Here is a 12,372-nt window from a genome sequence, read left to right on the forward strand (position 1 = left end):
AGGGAAGTGGTTTGTCAGACATCCACGTGAACACGCGGACCGGTGCAAACGTCAGTGGAGGCTTCGGAATCATTTTGTCGTGCTCTGTAACTGGAATGTAGTTCAGCGACGCACCGCTATCCATGACAAATTTAGTGTTGTGATTCCCCACTTTAATGTCTAGTCGCGGATATTTCTTCAGCTGATCGGGGTCTGCAATCATGTTCAGATACTCCACTGTGTATGCGGAGTCTCGGGAGGATGATGAGCTCGAGTCCCGGGATGGGGATCGTCGTTCCCAACATGACCGGCGTGATTCCCGGCTAGAGTGAGATGAGCCTGGGGACCGCACAGTTTCTCCTTGAACAGCCCGTATGTGATGTTTCCGGGTGTCTGATCGGGACGACCTTGTCTGTTCGCTCCGCTTGTTTCGGTGGTAGTCCCCGCACATTTCTTCAAAGTGATTGGACCGCCCACATTTCCTGCACCGTTGGCCCATGGCCGGGCAGGTGCCCACATGGGGATAGTCACGTCCACACCGGTAGCATCGCTTAATCCTTTCTGTCTTCCTATCTCTTCGCCAGGGCTCCTTTCTTCCATATTCCGGACGCCGTTGGTGAGACGATGTGCTAGACCTCCAGTTGTTCTCCGGTGAGTATTTTCTTCTGTCACTCGGGCGTTCCTGAACACGATGCGCTTGCTCATGGCTGACGTTGTGACCTGTTTCAATGGTGGCAGCGTGTGCCTCCGCCTGATCGTAAATGCGGGTCATCTCTTCAATCTCTTCTAAGTCATAAGGTTTCCTCAATAATCGTCGCCGAAGTGTCTCTGAGTGGCAACCTGTTATAATTTGCGATTTGATGGCCGCCTCCGGCGAGAACCTTTCGAACTCGCAGTACCTCGACAGCCGTCGCAACCTAGTGATGAACGCACACATCGCCTCCTCCTTTCCTTGGCGTGCTTGATGGAATGCATGGCGCTCATAATCGACATTTCTTTTGTGAAGGAATTTTTTGTTCAGTGCGTCCCGCACCTCGTCATACGTCCCTGTTTCAGCAGGCGGAAGATCCTTTATTATTCTGCTTATTTCTCGGCCTGCGAGATTACGAAGGGCAATTAACTTCTCTTCGTCTTCCGTCACCTTGGATCCCTCAATATAGTCCTCGAAATCCTCTAACCACTCCTGCCACTTGGGGCCCATGCTCCCTCCTGTGGTCACGGTCAGATATTCCGGGGCTCGCAGGTGTGATCCTCCCACAGCCAGGGGCTTCCGTTGTGGTGATGTTGCCATTTCCTCGTTGTCTTCTTTCCACTTCCTTGATAAGTCTAGTTCCGTGATGTGTTCTCGCCAATGCTTGTTTATTTATTCGTGCCAATGCTTGTTTATTTCGTTTTATCGGTGCTTGTTTGTATTTGCCAGTGCTTACTTGCTCTCGTCACTGCTTGTTTATCTTCCACTTGCCAGTGCTTGTTTATTTCGTCTTACCAATGCTTGTTTTGTGCCTTTTTGCACCAATGCTTGTTTCTTTGGTCTTGCCAATGCTTGCTACTGCTATGGTGTGCCTGACTTCAAAATGGCCGCTCCCAAACGTTTAAGGGGTCTGTCTCGAAAGCCTGCCTGACTCCAAGATGGCCGCCGTCTTTGCATACACGAGGCTCTCTCTCAATGCTCACATTCAGCCCTCTTCATCCCGGACTCACCAGCGGGCATCTTTAGCAGGTGGCACACCTCCGGTCCTGCTCTTCCTTCACAGCGACCACTCAGGTGAGATCGGGGTGGGCTCTCGCCTTTGCTTGCAGTTTCCCACGGTCTGCCTCGCAACAGTGGGCTGAAACTCACGCATCCAGCGTGAGGTTTGCCGACGTCCAGGCAGCTTTCCCAGCTCGCACTTCAACGCGCTCGACCGCGCTCGCTGGCAGGCCCTCGGGGACAGCGTCTCAGGTGCTGGGGCACTCCTCTTTCTGCTCTGGGATGTACAACAGGGTCGGGGTGGGCTCCCGACGTTTGCACTCACCAGCGTCTTCTCAGTCACACGCGTCACGCATCACACGCGCTCCAAGGCGATCGGCTCTGCTCAAAAAAAAATTCTCTTACGGTCTTGTGGTCAGTGGGGGCTTGCTGATCCCACCCTCGTCGCCAGCTGTAGCGTCGTGCTACAGAAGAACCACAGACACTTCATATATTTTATATATGCTCTGGGAGCTTTATTGTCACCTCTTACACCAGCGCTGTCCCTATCCTAACTGCCCTCTCCTCGCGTAACTCCTCCTCTTCCCCTGACCCCCTGGTTCCGCCCTCCCCAGCTACTAGACTGCTGGCTATCTTACAGTTTGATAGAAGAACCCTCACCCACTAACATAGAGGCCCATTATGATGGCAGGTGTGCTTGTTCGCACGCCACCATAGCAGAGTTTGGGACAGCCCGCGAGACATGCGGCGGTCCCACCACTAGTATTATGATATGCCCACCATACTGGCAGGCGCATCTTTGGCCTTTCACATTACGGGTGGAGCTGCTGGCTGCAGCCCCACACGCAATGTGAAAGGTGCGTGCACAGTATTTCCATGCAGTACATGGCAGGCGCCACGCGATGCCTGCCTCTTGGTGCATGGAAATGAGGGGGTACCATGGGTACCCCCCAAGTGCACCCCCACCCCCCAACTCCCTGGGAGCCCGCAACAGGCCCCCAATGCAAAAGACTGCCTGCCTTTCGGCCCATTTCCGCATGTATCATAATATGGATGGGGGTGCCTGCAAGGCACCATCACCATATTATCTGCCTTTTCCGCATGGCCGGCAATCCGCCCGGCAGAAAAGCGGTGGACGGTCTCTCCGTCCGCTGCGGTGCCCCTCGCCATACTAATATGGCGGGGGGTGTCACAAGGACATTTGGCGGGTGGATCGCCACCGCTGGCCCGGCGGTGGCGATCCGCCCGTGATCATAATGGGCCCCCTAGTTGATGGCATGCTTCATCATTGGGTTGTCAACTGGGTAGCCGAATGCTACCCAGCTGTGCTTCAACGCCTGAGTTACAGTGGAGCTGCTTTTTTTGTTTTGGTGTGAGTGGTGTTCAAATGGTGGTAAAATTAAAAATATCTCTGGGATTCCTTGCTGACCAATTGTTTATTCCCAGCAGCCCAGAATATGATTAAAAAGATGAGGGATAAAACAAAGACTAGTAATTGGTCTTCATGATCTTACTGACCAACATTTTTCAGCCTCAGGAAAATATTGGGGAGTCTTTCTAGGTCATGCATTGTTGTTTTGTGCCGGCATGCATGTCTAGTACAGTTGGCGATTTGGTGGCATGTTCAATCACATGTCAAAATGTTGCAATTCTATGCTAAAAGAAGCTAGCTGGGCCATTGTAGATTGTGAATGTGTTATTTACAAAATATGGCCACTAGCGTGAACTGTTAATGCAGAACAATAACTTGTTTTAACGTGTGCAGATATATCATTGTTACGTCAAATTAAAACTATTTTGATATCAAATAGAGTATAATTACACTGGCTACGTATTTCTTGTAGCTTTTACAGATCCCGGAAGGGGCGAGCGCCTGTAGTCACAGACTGTTGGGGAGATGATGAAAATGCATTATGTAGCTGCCGAGGAGCACTAAGTATCGGGTCGATAGTGTTTAGACATTGAAGACTAAAATGATCTTTGAATCTCACCAAGTCTTTTGCAACACCCTGAAAAGAAAAGAAAAACCTTACTTCGTCAAGGCAGCACATAATTCATTTTCATTATCTCCCCAACAGTGTGTGACTGCAGGCATTCGCCCCTTCCGGGATCTGTAAAAGTTAGAAGAGATACGTAGCCAGTGTAATTACCCTCTCTGACATCAAAATAGTTTTATTTTTACGTAACAATGATACATTTTCTTGGAGCCTGAGTGACCCATGCTGGTGAGCCCTCGGGCCCCGCGGAGTTGGAAGGGGCCTGATTGGGTTTGGTGCCCCCTGCTCCGGCCACGGCACCGGTGGGGCCTCATGGAACTGATGCTGGATCCGGGTCGACGCTGGTCATGCCAATGTGACCCCCTACAGCGTCGGACCCGAAGTCGGTGCCCATCAGCACTGCCAGCCCCATCCACATCCCCAGTGACACAGAGCCGGAACAAGGTCACTACGACGCCAATTCGGACTGAACCCAGGGGTTCTATGTTGTTGCCCGAGCACTTTGAGGATGTGCTAGTCTCAGGAGAGGAATGGGAGGGGTCTATGGACCTGCTGGAACACCAGGATGACTCAGCAAAGCATTTGGACTGGTATGGGGAACTTGTGGAAGCCAATCAACTGGATACTTCTCCAAATACTGGCATGCTCTCTCTGCCAACAGTGGCTACAGGCAGGGGGGCATCTTGTGCCATGGTGGTAAAAAGGGCAGGTGAGGTCCTTGGACTATAACTGCCCTCAGTGCAGGTCAGGGCTAATCTCCTGACCAAAGTGCTTCAATCTGGGGCTTCCACTTCCAAACCTCTTTTGCCCTTTGATGTGGCATTTACAGGTGGCCTTCTGGGCACTTGGCCCAAGCCTAGCACATGGTCTCCTGTGAATAGGACGATTGCACGACTCCATCACCCAGCACCTTGCGATCTGAAGCTCTGCAGCCAACAACCCACCCCTGGAAGTTTGGTGGTGCAGGCCTCTACTTCCCAGGGCGCGTTCCCTTCCGCCCCTCCGGATAGGGAATCTAAGAGGTTGGATTTATTTGAGAAGAAGTTGCTTTCTTCCTCCAGCCTGGCATTGCGGTCGGTGAATACTGCTTGCTTATTGGGCCGTTTCTCCCCATCCCTTTGGGACAATTGCACAAGTGCTACCACAAGTCCAGAACGAGGCCCGGGCTGTGCTGTCCCAAGCAGTAAAGTAAGGGAGAGATGCAGCAAAATTCAGCATAGGGTGTGGCCTAGATATGACAGATTCACTGGGCAGATCGAGTTCAATGACAGTGGCCTTGAGGCTCCATGCCTGGCTTAGGGCAACTTGCTTTTCCTGCAATGTCCAGGCTAATCTGATGTACATGCCCATTGATGGAACTGGTTTTTGGGGGGAATATGCAGACTCTGCCTGGTCAGGTTCATGGACTCTCGAGCTATGGCCAGATCCTTGGGCCTCTCCTCCACTCCTCGTGGCCAGTCTTCCTTTCGTCCCTTTCATGGCAACAGAAAGGATTTCCACCTACGTCAGCCATATCCCAGCCACCGTCCTGCACAGACTGCCCAAGTCGTGTGGGGACATGGATGTGGTGCATTCCGATTCGGATATGGAGACCAGAGTCGTCGGCCACCCTGCTCCGGCAGCCGCAGCCTCCAAGCTCTCCTAGTCTGAGTCTGCAAGACCACACTACCCTGTTGCGGGAGAATTCATCATCTCCCCCACTGGAGATCCATAACATCGGACAAGTGGGTCATGCAGATCAATCAGGAGGGCTATTCTCTGCCTTTCCTCTCTTTCTGCTAAATCAGGAACGGCTGACGGAGGATCATTTAAGTTTGCTCCAAGAGGAAGTTACTGCTCTCTTGGCAAAGGGAGCTATCGAAAGGGCCCCAGTTTCAGAATAGACAGTGGTTGTTATTCCTCTAATTTTTGATTCCGAAGAAGAACAAAGGTTTGTGGCCCATCTTAAATCTTCGGACTGTCAATCTCTTCCTCAAGAAGGAGAAGTTCAAGATGTTGACTCTAGCTCAGGTCTTGTCTGCCCTTCACCAAGCAGACTGGGTGGTAGCATTGGACCTGCAGGATGCGTATTTTCACATCCCTATCTTGCCGGGCCACAGGCGTTAATTGTGATTCAAGGTAGACTGTGAGCACTTTCAGTTTACAGTGCTCCCATTCGACCTGACCAACGCCCCTCTGGTGTTCATCTAACTGATGGTGGTGGTTGCAGCTCATCTGTGCAAGTTAGGGGTGTCAGTCTTCCCCTACCTTGACGACTGGCTGTTGAAGGCGTCCTCGCCCCAGGCTGTCGTCTCCCACCTTCAGACTACAGCGGACCTCCTGCATTCACCGGTGTTCTCTATAAATGTGCCAAAGTCACACCTGACACCTTCTCAGATGCTCCCTTTGAATCAGAGCAGTTCTAGACACAGTGCAGTTTCAGGCCTATCCTCCCAAGCAGTGAGTCCAGAATATTCAGGTTATGATTCTGATTTTTCAGCCTCTATCTTGGATTACGGTGAGGCTGATGGGCCTCATGGCCTCCTGCAACCTGTTGCTAAAGCATGCCAGGTGGCATATGTGGGCTCTGCAGTGGAACATGTAGTTCCAGTGGGTGCAGCATTGAGGAAATCTCACCGACATGGTTCAGATCTTGGAAGGAACTGCGAGAGATCTGCAGACGCGGTTGATGAACCGCGATTGAGTCAATGGCAGACCCCTCTCCCTTCCCCAACCAGAACTCACAGTAGTGACAGATGCGTCATTTCTGGGATGGGGTGGCCATCTGTAAGAGGTGGAGATCAGGGGACACTGGACTCCAGCAGAGTCGGCGCTCCACATAAATCTGTTGGAGCTCCGAGCGATGCGATTGGCATTGAAAGCATTTATTCCTTCTGTCAAGGGGAGGCTAGTGCAAGTGTTCATTGACAAGACCACCGCAATTTTGGTATTGCAACACCCATGGTAGGGTTGGGTCGTGGGCCCTTTGTCAAGAGGCCATACGTCTCTGGACATGGCTAGAACAGCAGGGCATAACCCTAGTGTTTCAACACCAGGCAGGTTCTCTGAACGCCAGGGTGAACAAACTCAGCCATCAATGCCTAGTGGATCACAAATGGCCTCTCCAGTCTGAGGTGGTGCAAGGTCTATTTCAGCAGTGGGGAGAACCTTGGTTAGATTTCTTCGCCTCCGAAGAGAACGTGCAGTGTCAGCAGTACTGCGCGCTGGAGTTTCCAAGACGGCTATTGCTTGGCGATGCCTTTTGTCGTGAGTGTAGCTCAGGCCTGTTGTCTGCCTTTCTGCCCATACTTCTCCTGTCCAAGGTTCTGAAGAAGATCAGGAGCGACCAGGCCAATGTAATCCTTATGGCTCCGGCCTCGGCAAGGAGAGTCTGGTATCCAGAGCTTCTGAGAATGAGCATGGATCATCTGATCAGGCTGCTTCTTCAGGAGGATCTTGTGTTGGAGAAGCAGGGGAGGGTTCTCCACCCGAAGTTGTCAACTCTGTGCCTCCATGGAGTTTGAGCAACGGCAGTTGATAGCTTTTAACCTTCCTCCCGAAGTTTGTGATGTTATTCTAGCGGCCAGGCGACCCTCCAATAAGACGGTATACTCCTGCTGTTGGCATACATTTTTATTATACTGTACAGAAAGGTCTACTGACCCTCTTTCTGCTTCCTTTCTACTGTCTTTTTGTTCCTTGTGACCCTTGCTCAGCAGGGCTGTGCTCTGGGAACTCTCAAGGGTTACCTTTCTGCTCTTTCTGTTTTTTTGCGGCTGCCAGACCAGCCCTCTCTCTTCAAGTTTCCTATTGTACATAGGTTTCTAAAAGGGATGACTCCCCTGTTTCCACCCACGCCCTTTGTTATGCTGCATTAGAATTTAATTTGGTCCTCACCTACCTGATGTGTGCTCCTTTTGAGCCTTCATACAAATGTCTCCTTCTTCTGTTGACCATCAAAACAGCCTTCTTAGTGGCAATCACATCAGCCCGGAGAGTGAGTAGGTTGCAGACGTAATCTTGCTCACCTCCTTACCTTATATGAGATAAGATAAGGAGGCGAGCTAAGTGGTGCTTCACACCCGGGCTTCCTTTTTGCCAAAAGTTGGAACCCCATTCCATTTTGGTCAGTCCATCACATTGCCCACCTTCTTTGCTCCCCCCTCCCCCCCCCCCCATCCCCCTAAGGAAGAGGAGCGTCGGACACAAAAAGAGTGTTGTTGTTCTACCTTGACCGCGCAAAAGAGTTCTGGGTTGGCAACCAACTCTTTTTGGGGCACGTGGGAGCAAAAAAACATAACATAACACGTGTATTTGTAAAGCACACAATTACCCATAGGTGTCCTGGCGCTGAATAACAGATGTTTGTTGTTACCCAACTCAATGGTACTCATTTTATTATTACTGATGACCTGTGCACACGTTATAATATCAACAGTATGAGTTACTGCATGTAATGAACACACAATTATAACAGTGGTCATATGGCGTTTTCTTTCTTTGTGGTTTTAATCGGTGATCAGATGCCCAGCCAACACGTGTTTCGTCAGGGTATGAACCCACGACTTCTTCAGGGCTACAAGATGTACAATGGCAATGTATTAGCACAGTCTACCATAGAGTTAAAATTGCATATTGACAATGGCAATACAATGTGACAATGGTGTGACAGGTACCCAATGCAACCAGAACCATAACTTATAAGTACCATCGGGACTCCGATACACAGAAGAAAATAGAACCCATGTAAAAGTAAGGTGTTGATGTGTCCCACCCGTACAGAGTACGACGTATACATTACATATGAGTGATCCGCAACAAAATTATTTAAGAGAAAAAATACAGAGTAAACTTCCACAAAACAAGATGTATGATACAACGTGACATTAGAATCGCTATTAGACCAATAAGATATTAAACTGTGCAAGTGACATGGAATTAGGGGAAAGTAAACCCACACCAGAAAGAAAATTAGAAGAAACACCAAACAAATAGCAACAAAGCTAAAAGGGTGAAGGTGTGAGAGAAAAAGGCTGAAAGATCAAAGAACAGATCTCTTACCTAATGGACAAAAGGTCTGAAAATGAAATCTGTAAAGAGAGGGGAGGGGGGAGTAGAAAGGATAACTGGTCAGTGCAAAAGTTGCACATGGGGTAGCAGGTAGAGTGAGTTAAAGAGAGGATGAAAATCAAGATCCCCTCTCCGCCGGTTGTAATTCCGCCCTGGCTGCAAAAGGGTGAGTAAATCCCAGGAAGGGCAAAGAGTAGAAAAGGTAAGTAACAGACTAAAAGCACTAGAGGGAAACAAAAAATGGGAGGTGGTGGGATTAACGAACAAGTAGGCGGGAAAGGGGAGTAAAAAGATCAACTAAAGTAAGAAAGAGGAATAGTACTCTGAGTAGCTGCGCCTCCGCATGGTGAAATGATGTCACAAAGCATGGTGTGACCCCGTAAGACTAAATCGCAAGAGCGGTCTACAAACCTCCACAGTTAAGTCAGTAACAAGGAATAACAAGCAACATGAGTACCAACGGCCGGATCAGAATGCAACATATGGTTGATCCATGAGTGACTAAGAATGAAATATAAAACTGACCAAAAATTAAAAATACCTAATTGTAGAAGAAGAGGTGGAATACGAGCATGAGGTACAAAAAACGGCAAAATCTGCCTAAAAACGGCATGTGTAATTACAAAAACCTCTATGCGAGAAGCAGGTGGTGGACATAACGTGTAGATAGCACTAATACGCTGTTACAGTGAATTGGCATCGCAAACCTAGGGCCAAGGATAAGCGGTCGGAACAGAGAAGATATAATGTAGGCTCTAACTCAGGTGTGTACCTAGTGCCTAGGATAAGCGTTTGGAACATCAAAAATATAGAATGGGCTCTAACTAAGGCGCGTAGCTTAAAATTAAGAAAAGAAAGTAAAGCCAAAACAAAGTTCAAACGTAAACTGTGGTGGCCAGAGGACCTAGTATAAGACGCTAATAAGGCGGAGTGTTGTATGGAAAGTAAGGCAACACGTTGGAGCAACATCCATACGGGGAATACACACGGAGAATAAAAAAATCTCGGAAACCTGAGTAACAACTTACCTATGAGTGTGTCTGGATTTGGGTAGCAAGCGAGTACGCCTATGCACGGAAGACTACAGCAGCAAACCGGAAGTTGAGGGGAATCCATAACTTCCATTTAAATAACAGGAACTAGTTAAAAGGAAGGAGCGCTAACTCTAAACCGGTGAATAAACCGGAAGTGAGTATATTGAGAAACATGAAAAAGCACACGCCAAAACAACGCACAGGATAAGACCATAAAGGTAGAGTAATTGAAGTGGTATCGAAATTTATGTATAAACAGTATGCAAATATCTAAATTATGTAAAGCAAGCAAGGTGATCAAGAGTATAGTAGTTCAAATTTAAAAGCCCAATACCAGGCAGAAAACCTGGGGTGTGAGAACCTGGAAAAGGTTCAGGAACCACGAGAGGGTAAAGATAGAACCCTGTCACGAGTAAGGTGACAAGGTCTCCTCAAGTATGAGGATTGGCCGAATAAAAACAACATAGTAAAAAGCATCAGTGTGGCTGCTAAATCCGCTAATGGGTGTAGAAACACGTTAGAGAAGGAGGTGAAGAACAGTAATTCGGGAAGTAGTACTAGTGTGCTGTCATGCAGGAGAGCGGTTGGTAGCTGCAGAACGGTGCACTTGTGAATACACAATTATTACAATCAATAGGCGTAACATGTCCCGCTTAGTGATGCAAATAAAAAGGTTAATGTCAGGTTGCATAGTATAGAAAAATGACTACATGCAATTTAGGTGATACGTATGTCAATACTAGTCATGCCTACGGTAATTTGGACGTACAGGTAACAGAGCAATAAACAACATTGAATCAGTGCCGGTTGTAACTAATACCCAATATGTCAAGTTAATCCATGCATAGCATATACAGGTTCAATTAGAGTGAAAAACATACAGTGTCAAAATGGATCAGAGTACACGAATATGTCGGTGTACAATACAGTTCTCAATGACAACATGGTATCTAGATGGTATTAACCAGTGCATCAATTGCCTAAGAAGAATTGTAGCTCATGGTCGGTATTGAGTCCTAGCTCTACCGCTTTCAGACGCATAATCCAAATGGCCTCTGCGAGGCGCAAGGACAATTCTCTGTCACCACCCCTCTGATGTATTGGTATAACTTCTATACCCAAAAAGTTACATTGTTTGTACTGGCCTTGTTCTTTACAGTCGATTGCGTGGGTTGCCATGGGATATCTACTGTCACCTTGTTTGAGTGCCCTGGCATGTTCACCAATCCGGTCTGTGTGCATCCGGATGGTGCTGCCCACATATTGTTTGCGGCATTTACGCTCAATAATGTATATTACAAATTGTGTCATGCAATTGATATTCTGCCTGATCTGATATTCCCTCCCATCTAGACCACTGAATTTAGATTTGTTGTGTACAGCCCACCTACACACACCACAGCTCCCACATTTATAGAAGCCTGATGCTCGTTTGGTAAGCCAATCTTTGTCCGTAGAGATCTTCGGAATAGTAGGACTCAGAATGCTTCTCAAAGTGGTTCCTCTTCTGTAGGTGACAAGAGGCCTGTGAGTAGTAAATGCCTCAAGGGATTTGTCAGCTCTTAAAGTGTCCCAATGTTTATACATGCTCTTGGTCATGACATCAGCTCTCTGGTTGTGGTTAGTAATGAGTCTCACTGGTTGTGTTTGTGTGATCCTAGACTCCCTCTCCCTTAATGTCTCTGTGCGTGGAACACGTAGGATTCGTCTCTCTGCTCTATCTAGAGTTGTTTGTTGGTAGCCTCTGTTCTGGAATCTCTTTTTCATGGTGTGCAGGCATTTGTGAAATTCTGTATCATCACTGCAATTTCTTCTTGCTCTAGTGAATTCCCCAAAGGGGATGGCCTTAATTTGATGTCTGGGGTGTGCACTGGTGGTGTGCAAGACAGAATTGCAAGCGGTGGGTTTGCGGTTTAACTTGCTCTGTATTGAACCATTCTGAACATACAGCTCAACATCCAAGAAGGCCAGGTGTTTTTTACTGTGCTGATGTGTAAATTGAACTCCTAATATAGTGTTTAGGTAGAGGTAAAATTCAAGAAATGTTTCCTCTGGTCCAGACCACAATAATAGACAATCGTCTATGTAGCGGCCCCAGTACACTATGTATTGGTTGAACCTACTGCCTTTGTCACTCCATATCCATTTGGCTTCAAAATACCCCATGAAGAGGTTAGCGAAGGAAGGCGAGAATTTAGGATCCATAGCCACTCCGCGTATTTGCTTATACCAATGTCCCTCAAAGATAAAGCAAATTGTTGCTGAGTATCAATTCAGTCATTGTCAGTAACATTCTAGTGTGTTGCCATTGTGCAGCTGGTTTCATGCTAAAGTACCATTCCAAGGCCTGCATGCCAATGCGAGGATCAATGTTTGTGTAAAGTGAAACCACGTCTAGTGAGGCTAGAATGATGTCATCCTGCCAGGTGAGATCAGTTAGAAGGCTTAAGATGTGTTTCGTGTCCCTGATGTATGCTGGGAGATTCTGAACAATGGGTTGAAGGAACATGTCCACGTATTCTGCAATTCTCTCTGTGGGTCCCCCTATACTGGATACAACGGGTCTGCCGGGGGGGGGGAAAGGGAAGGTTCTTGTGTACTTTGGGTAGTGTATAGAGTGCCA

General features: G+C 48.1%; 1 protein-coding gene across 3 annotated transcripts in view; it reads left to right on the forward strand.

The window, feature by feature from the left end:
• The window catches only part of STXBP4 (syntaxin binding protein 4), a 686,902-nt gene that overhangs the window by 640,479 nt on the left and 34,051 nt on the right, over positions 1-12,372 (forward strand). The gene's annotated exons all lie outside the window — the stretch shown is intronic.

Source organism: Triturus cristatus, chromosome 7, assembly GCF_964204655.1.
Source record: "Triturus cristatus chromosome 7, aTriCri1.1, whole genome shotgun sequence".
NCBI lineage: Eukaryota > Metazoa > Chordata > Amphibia > Caudata > Salamandridae > Triturus > Triturus cristatus.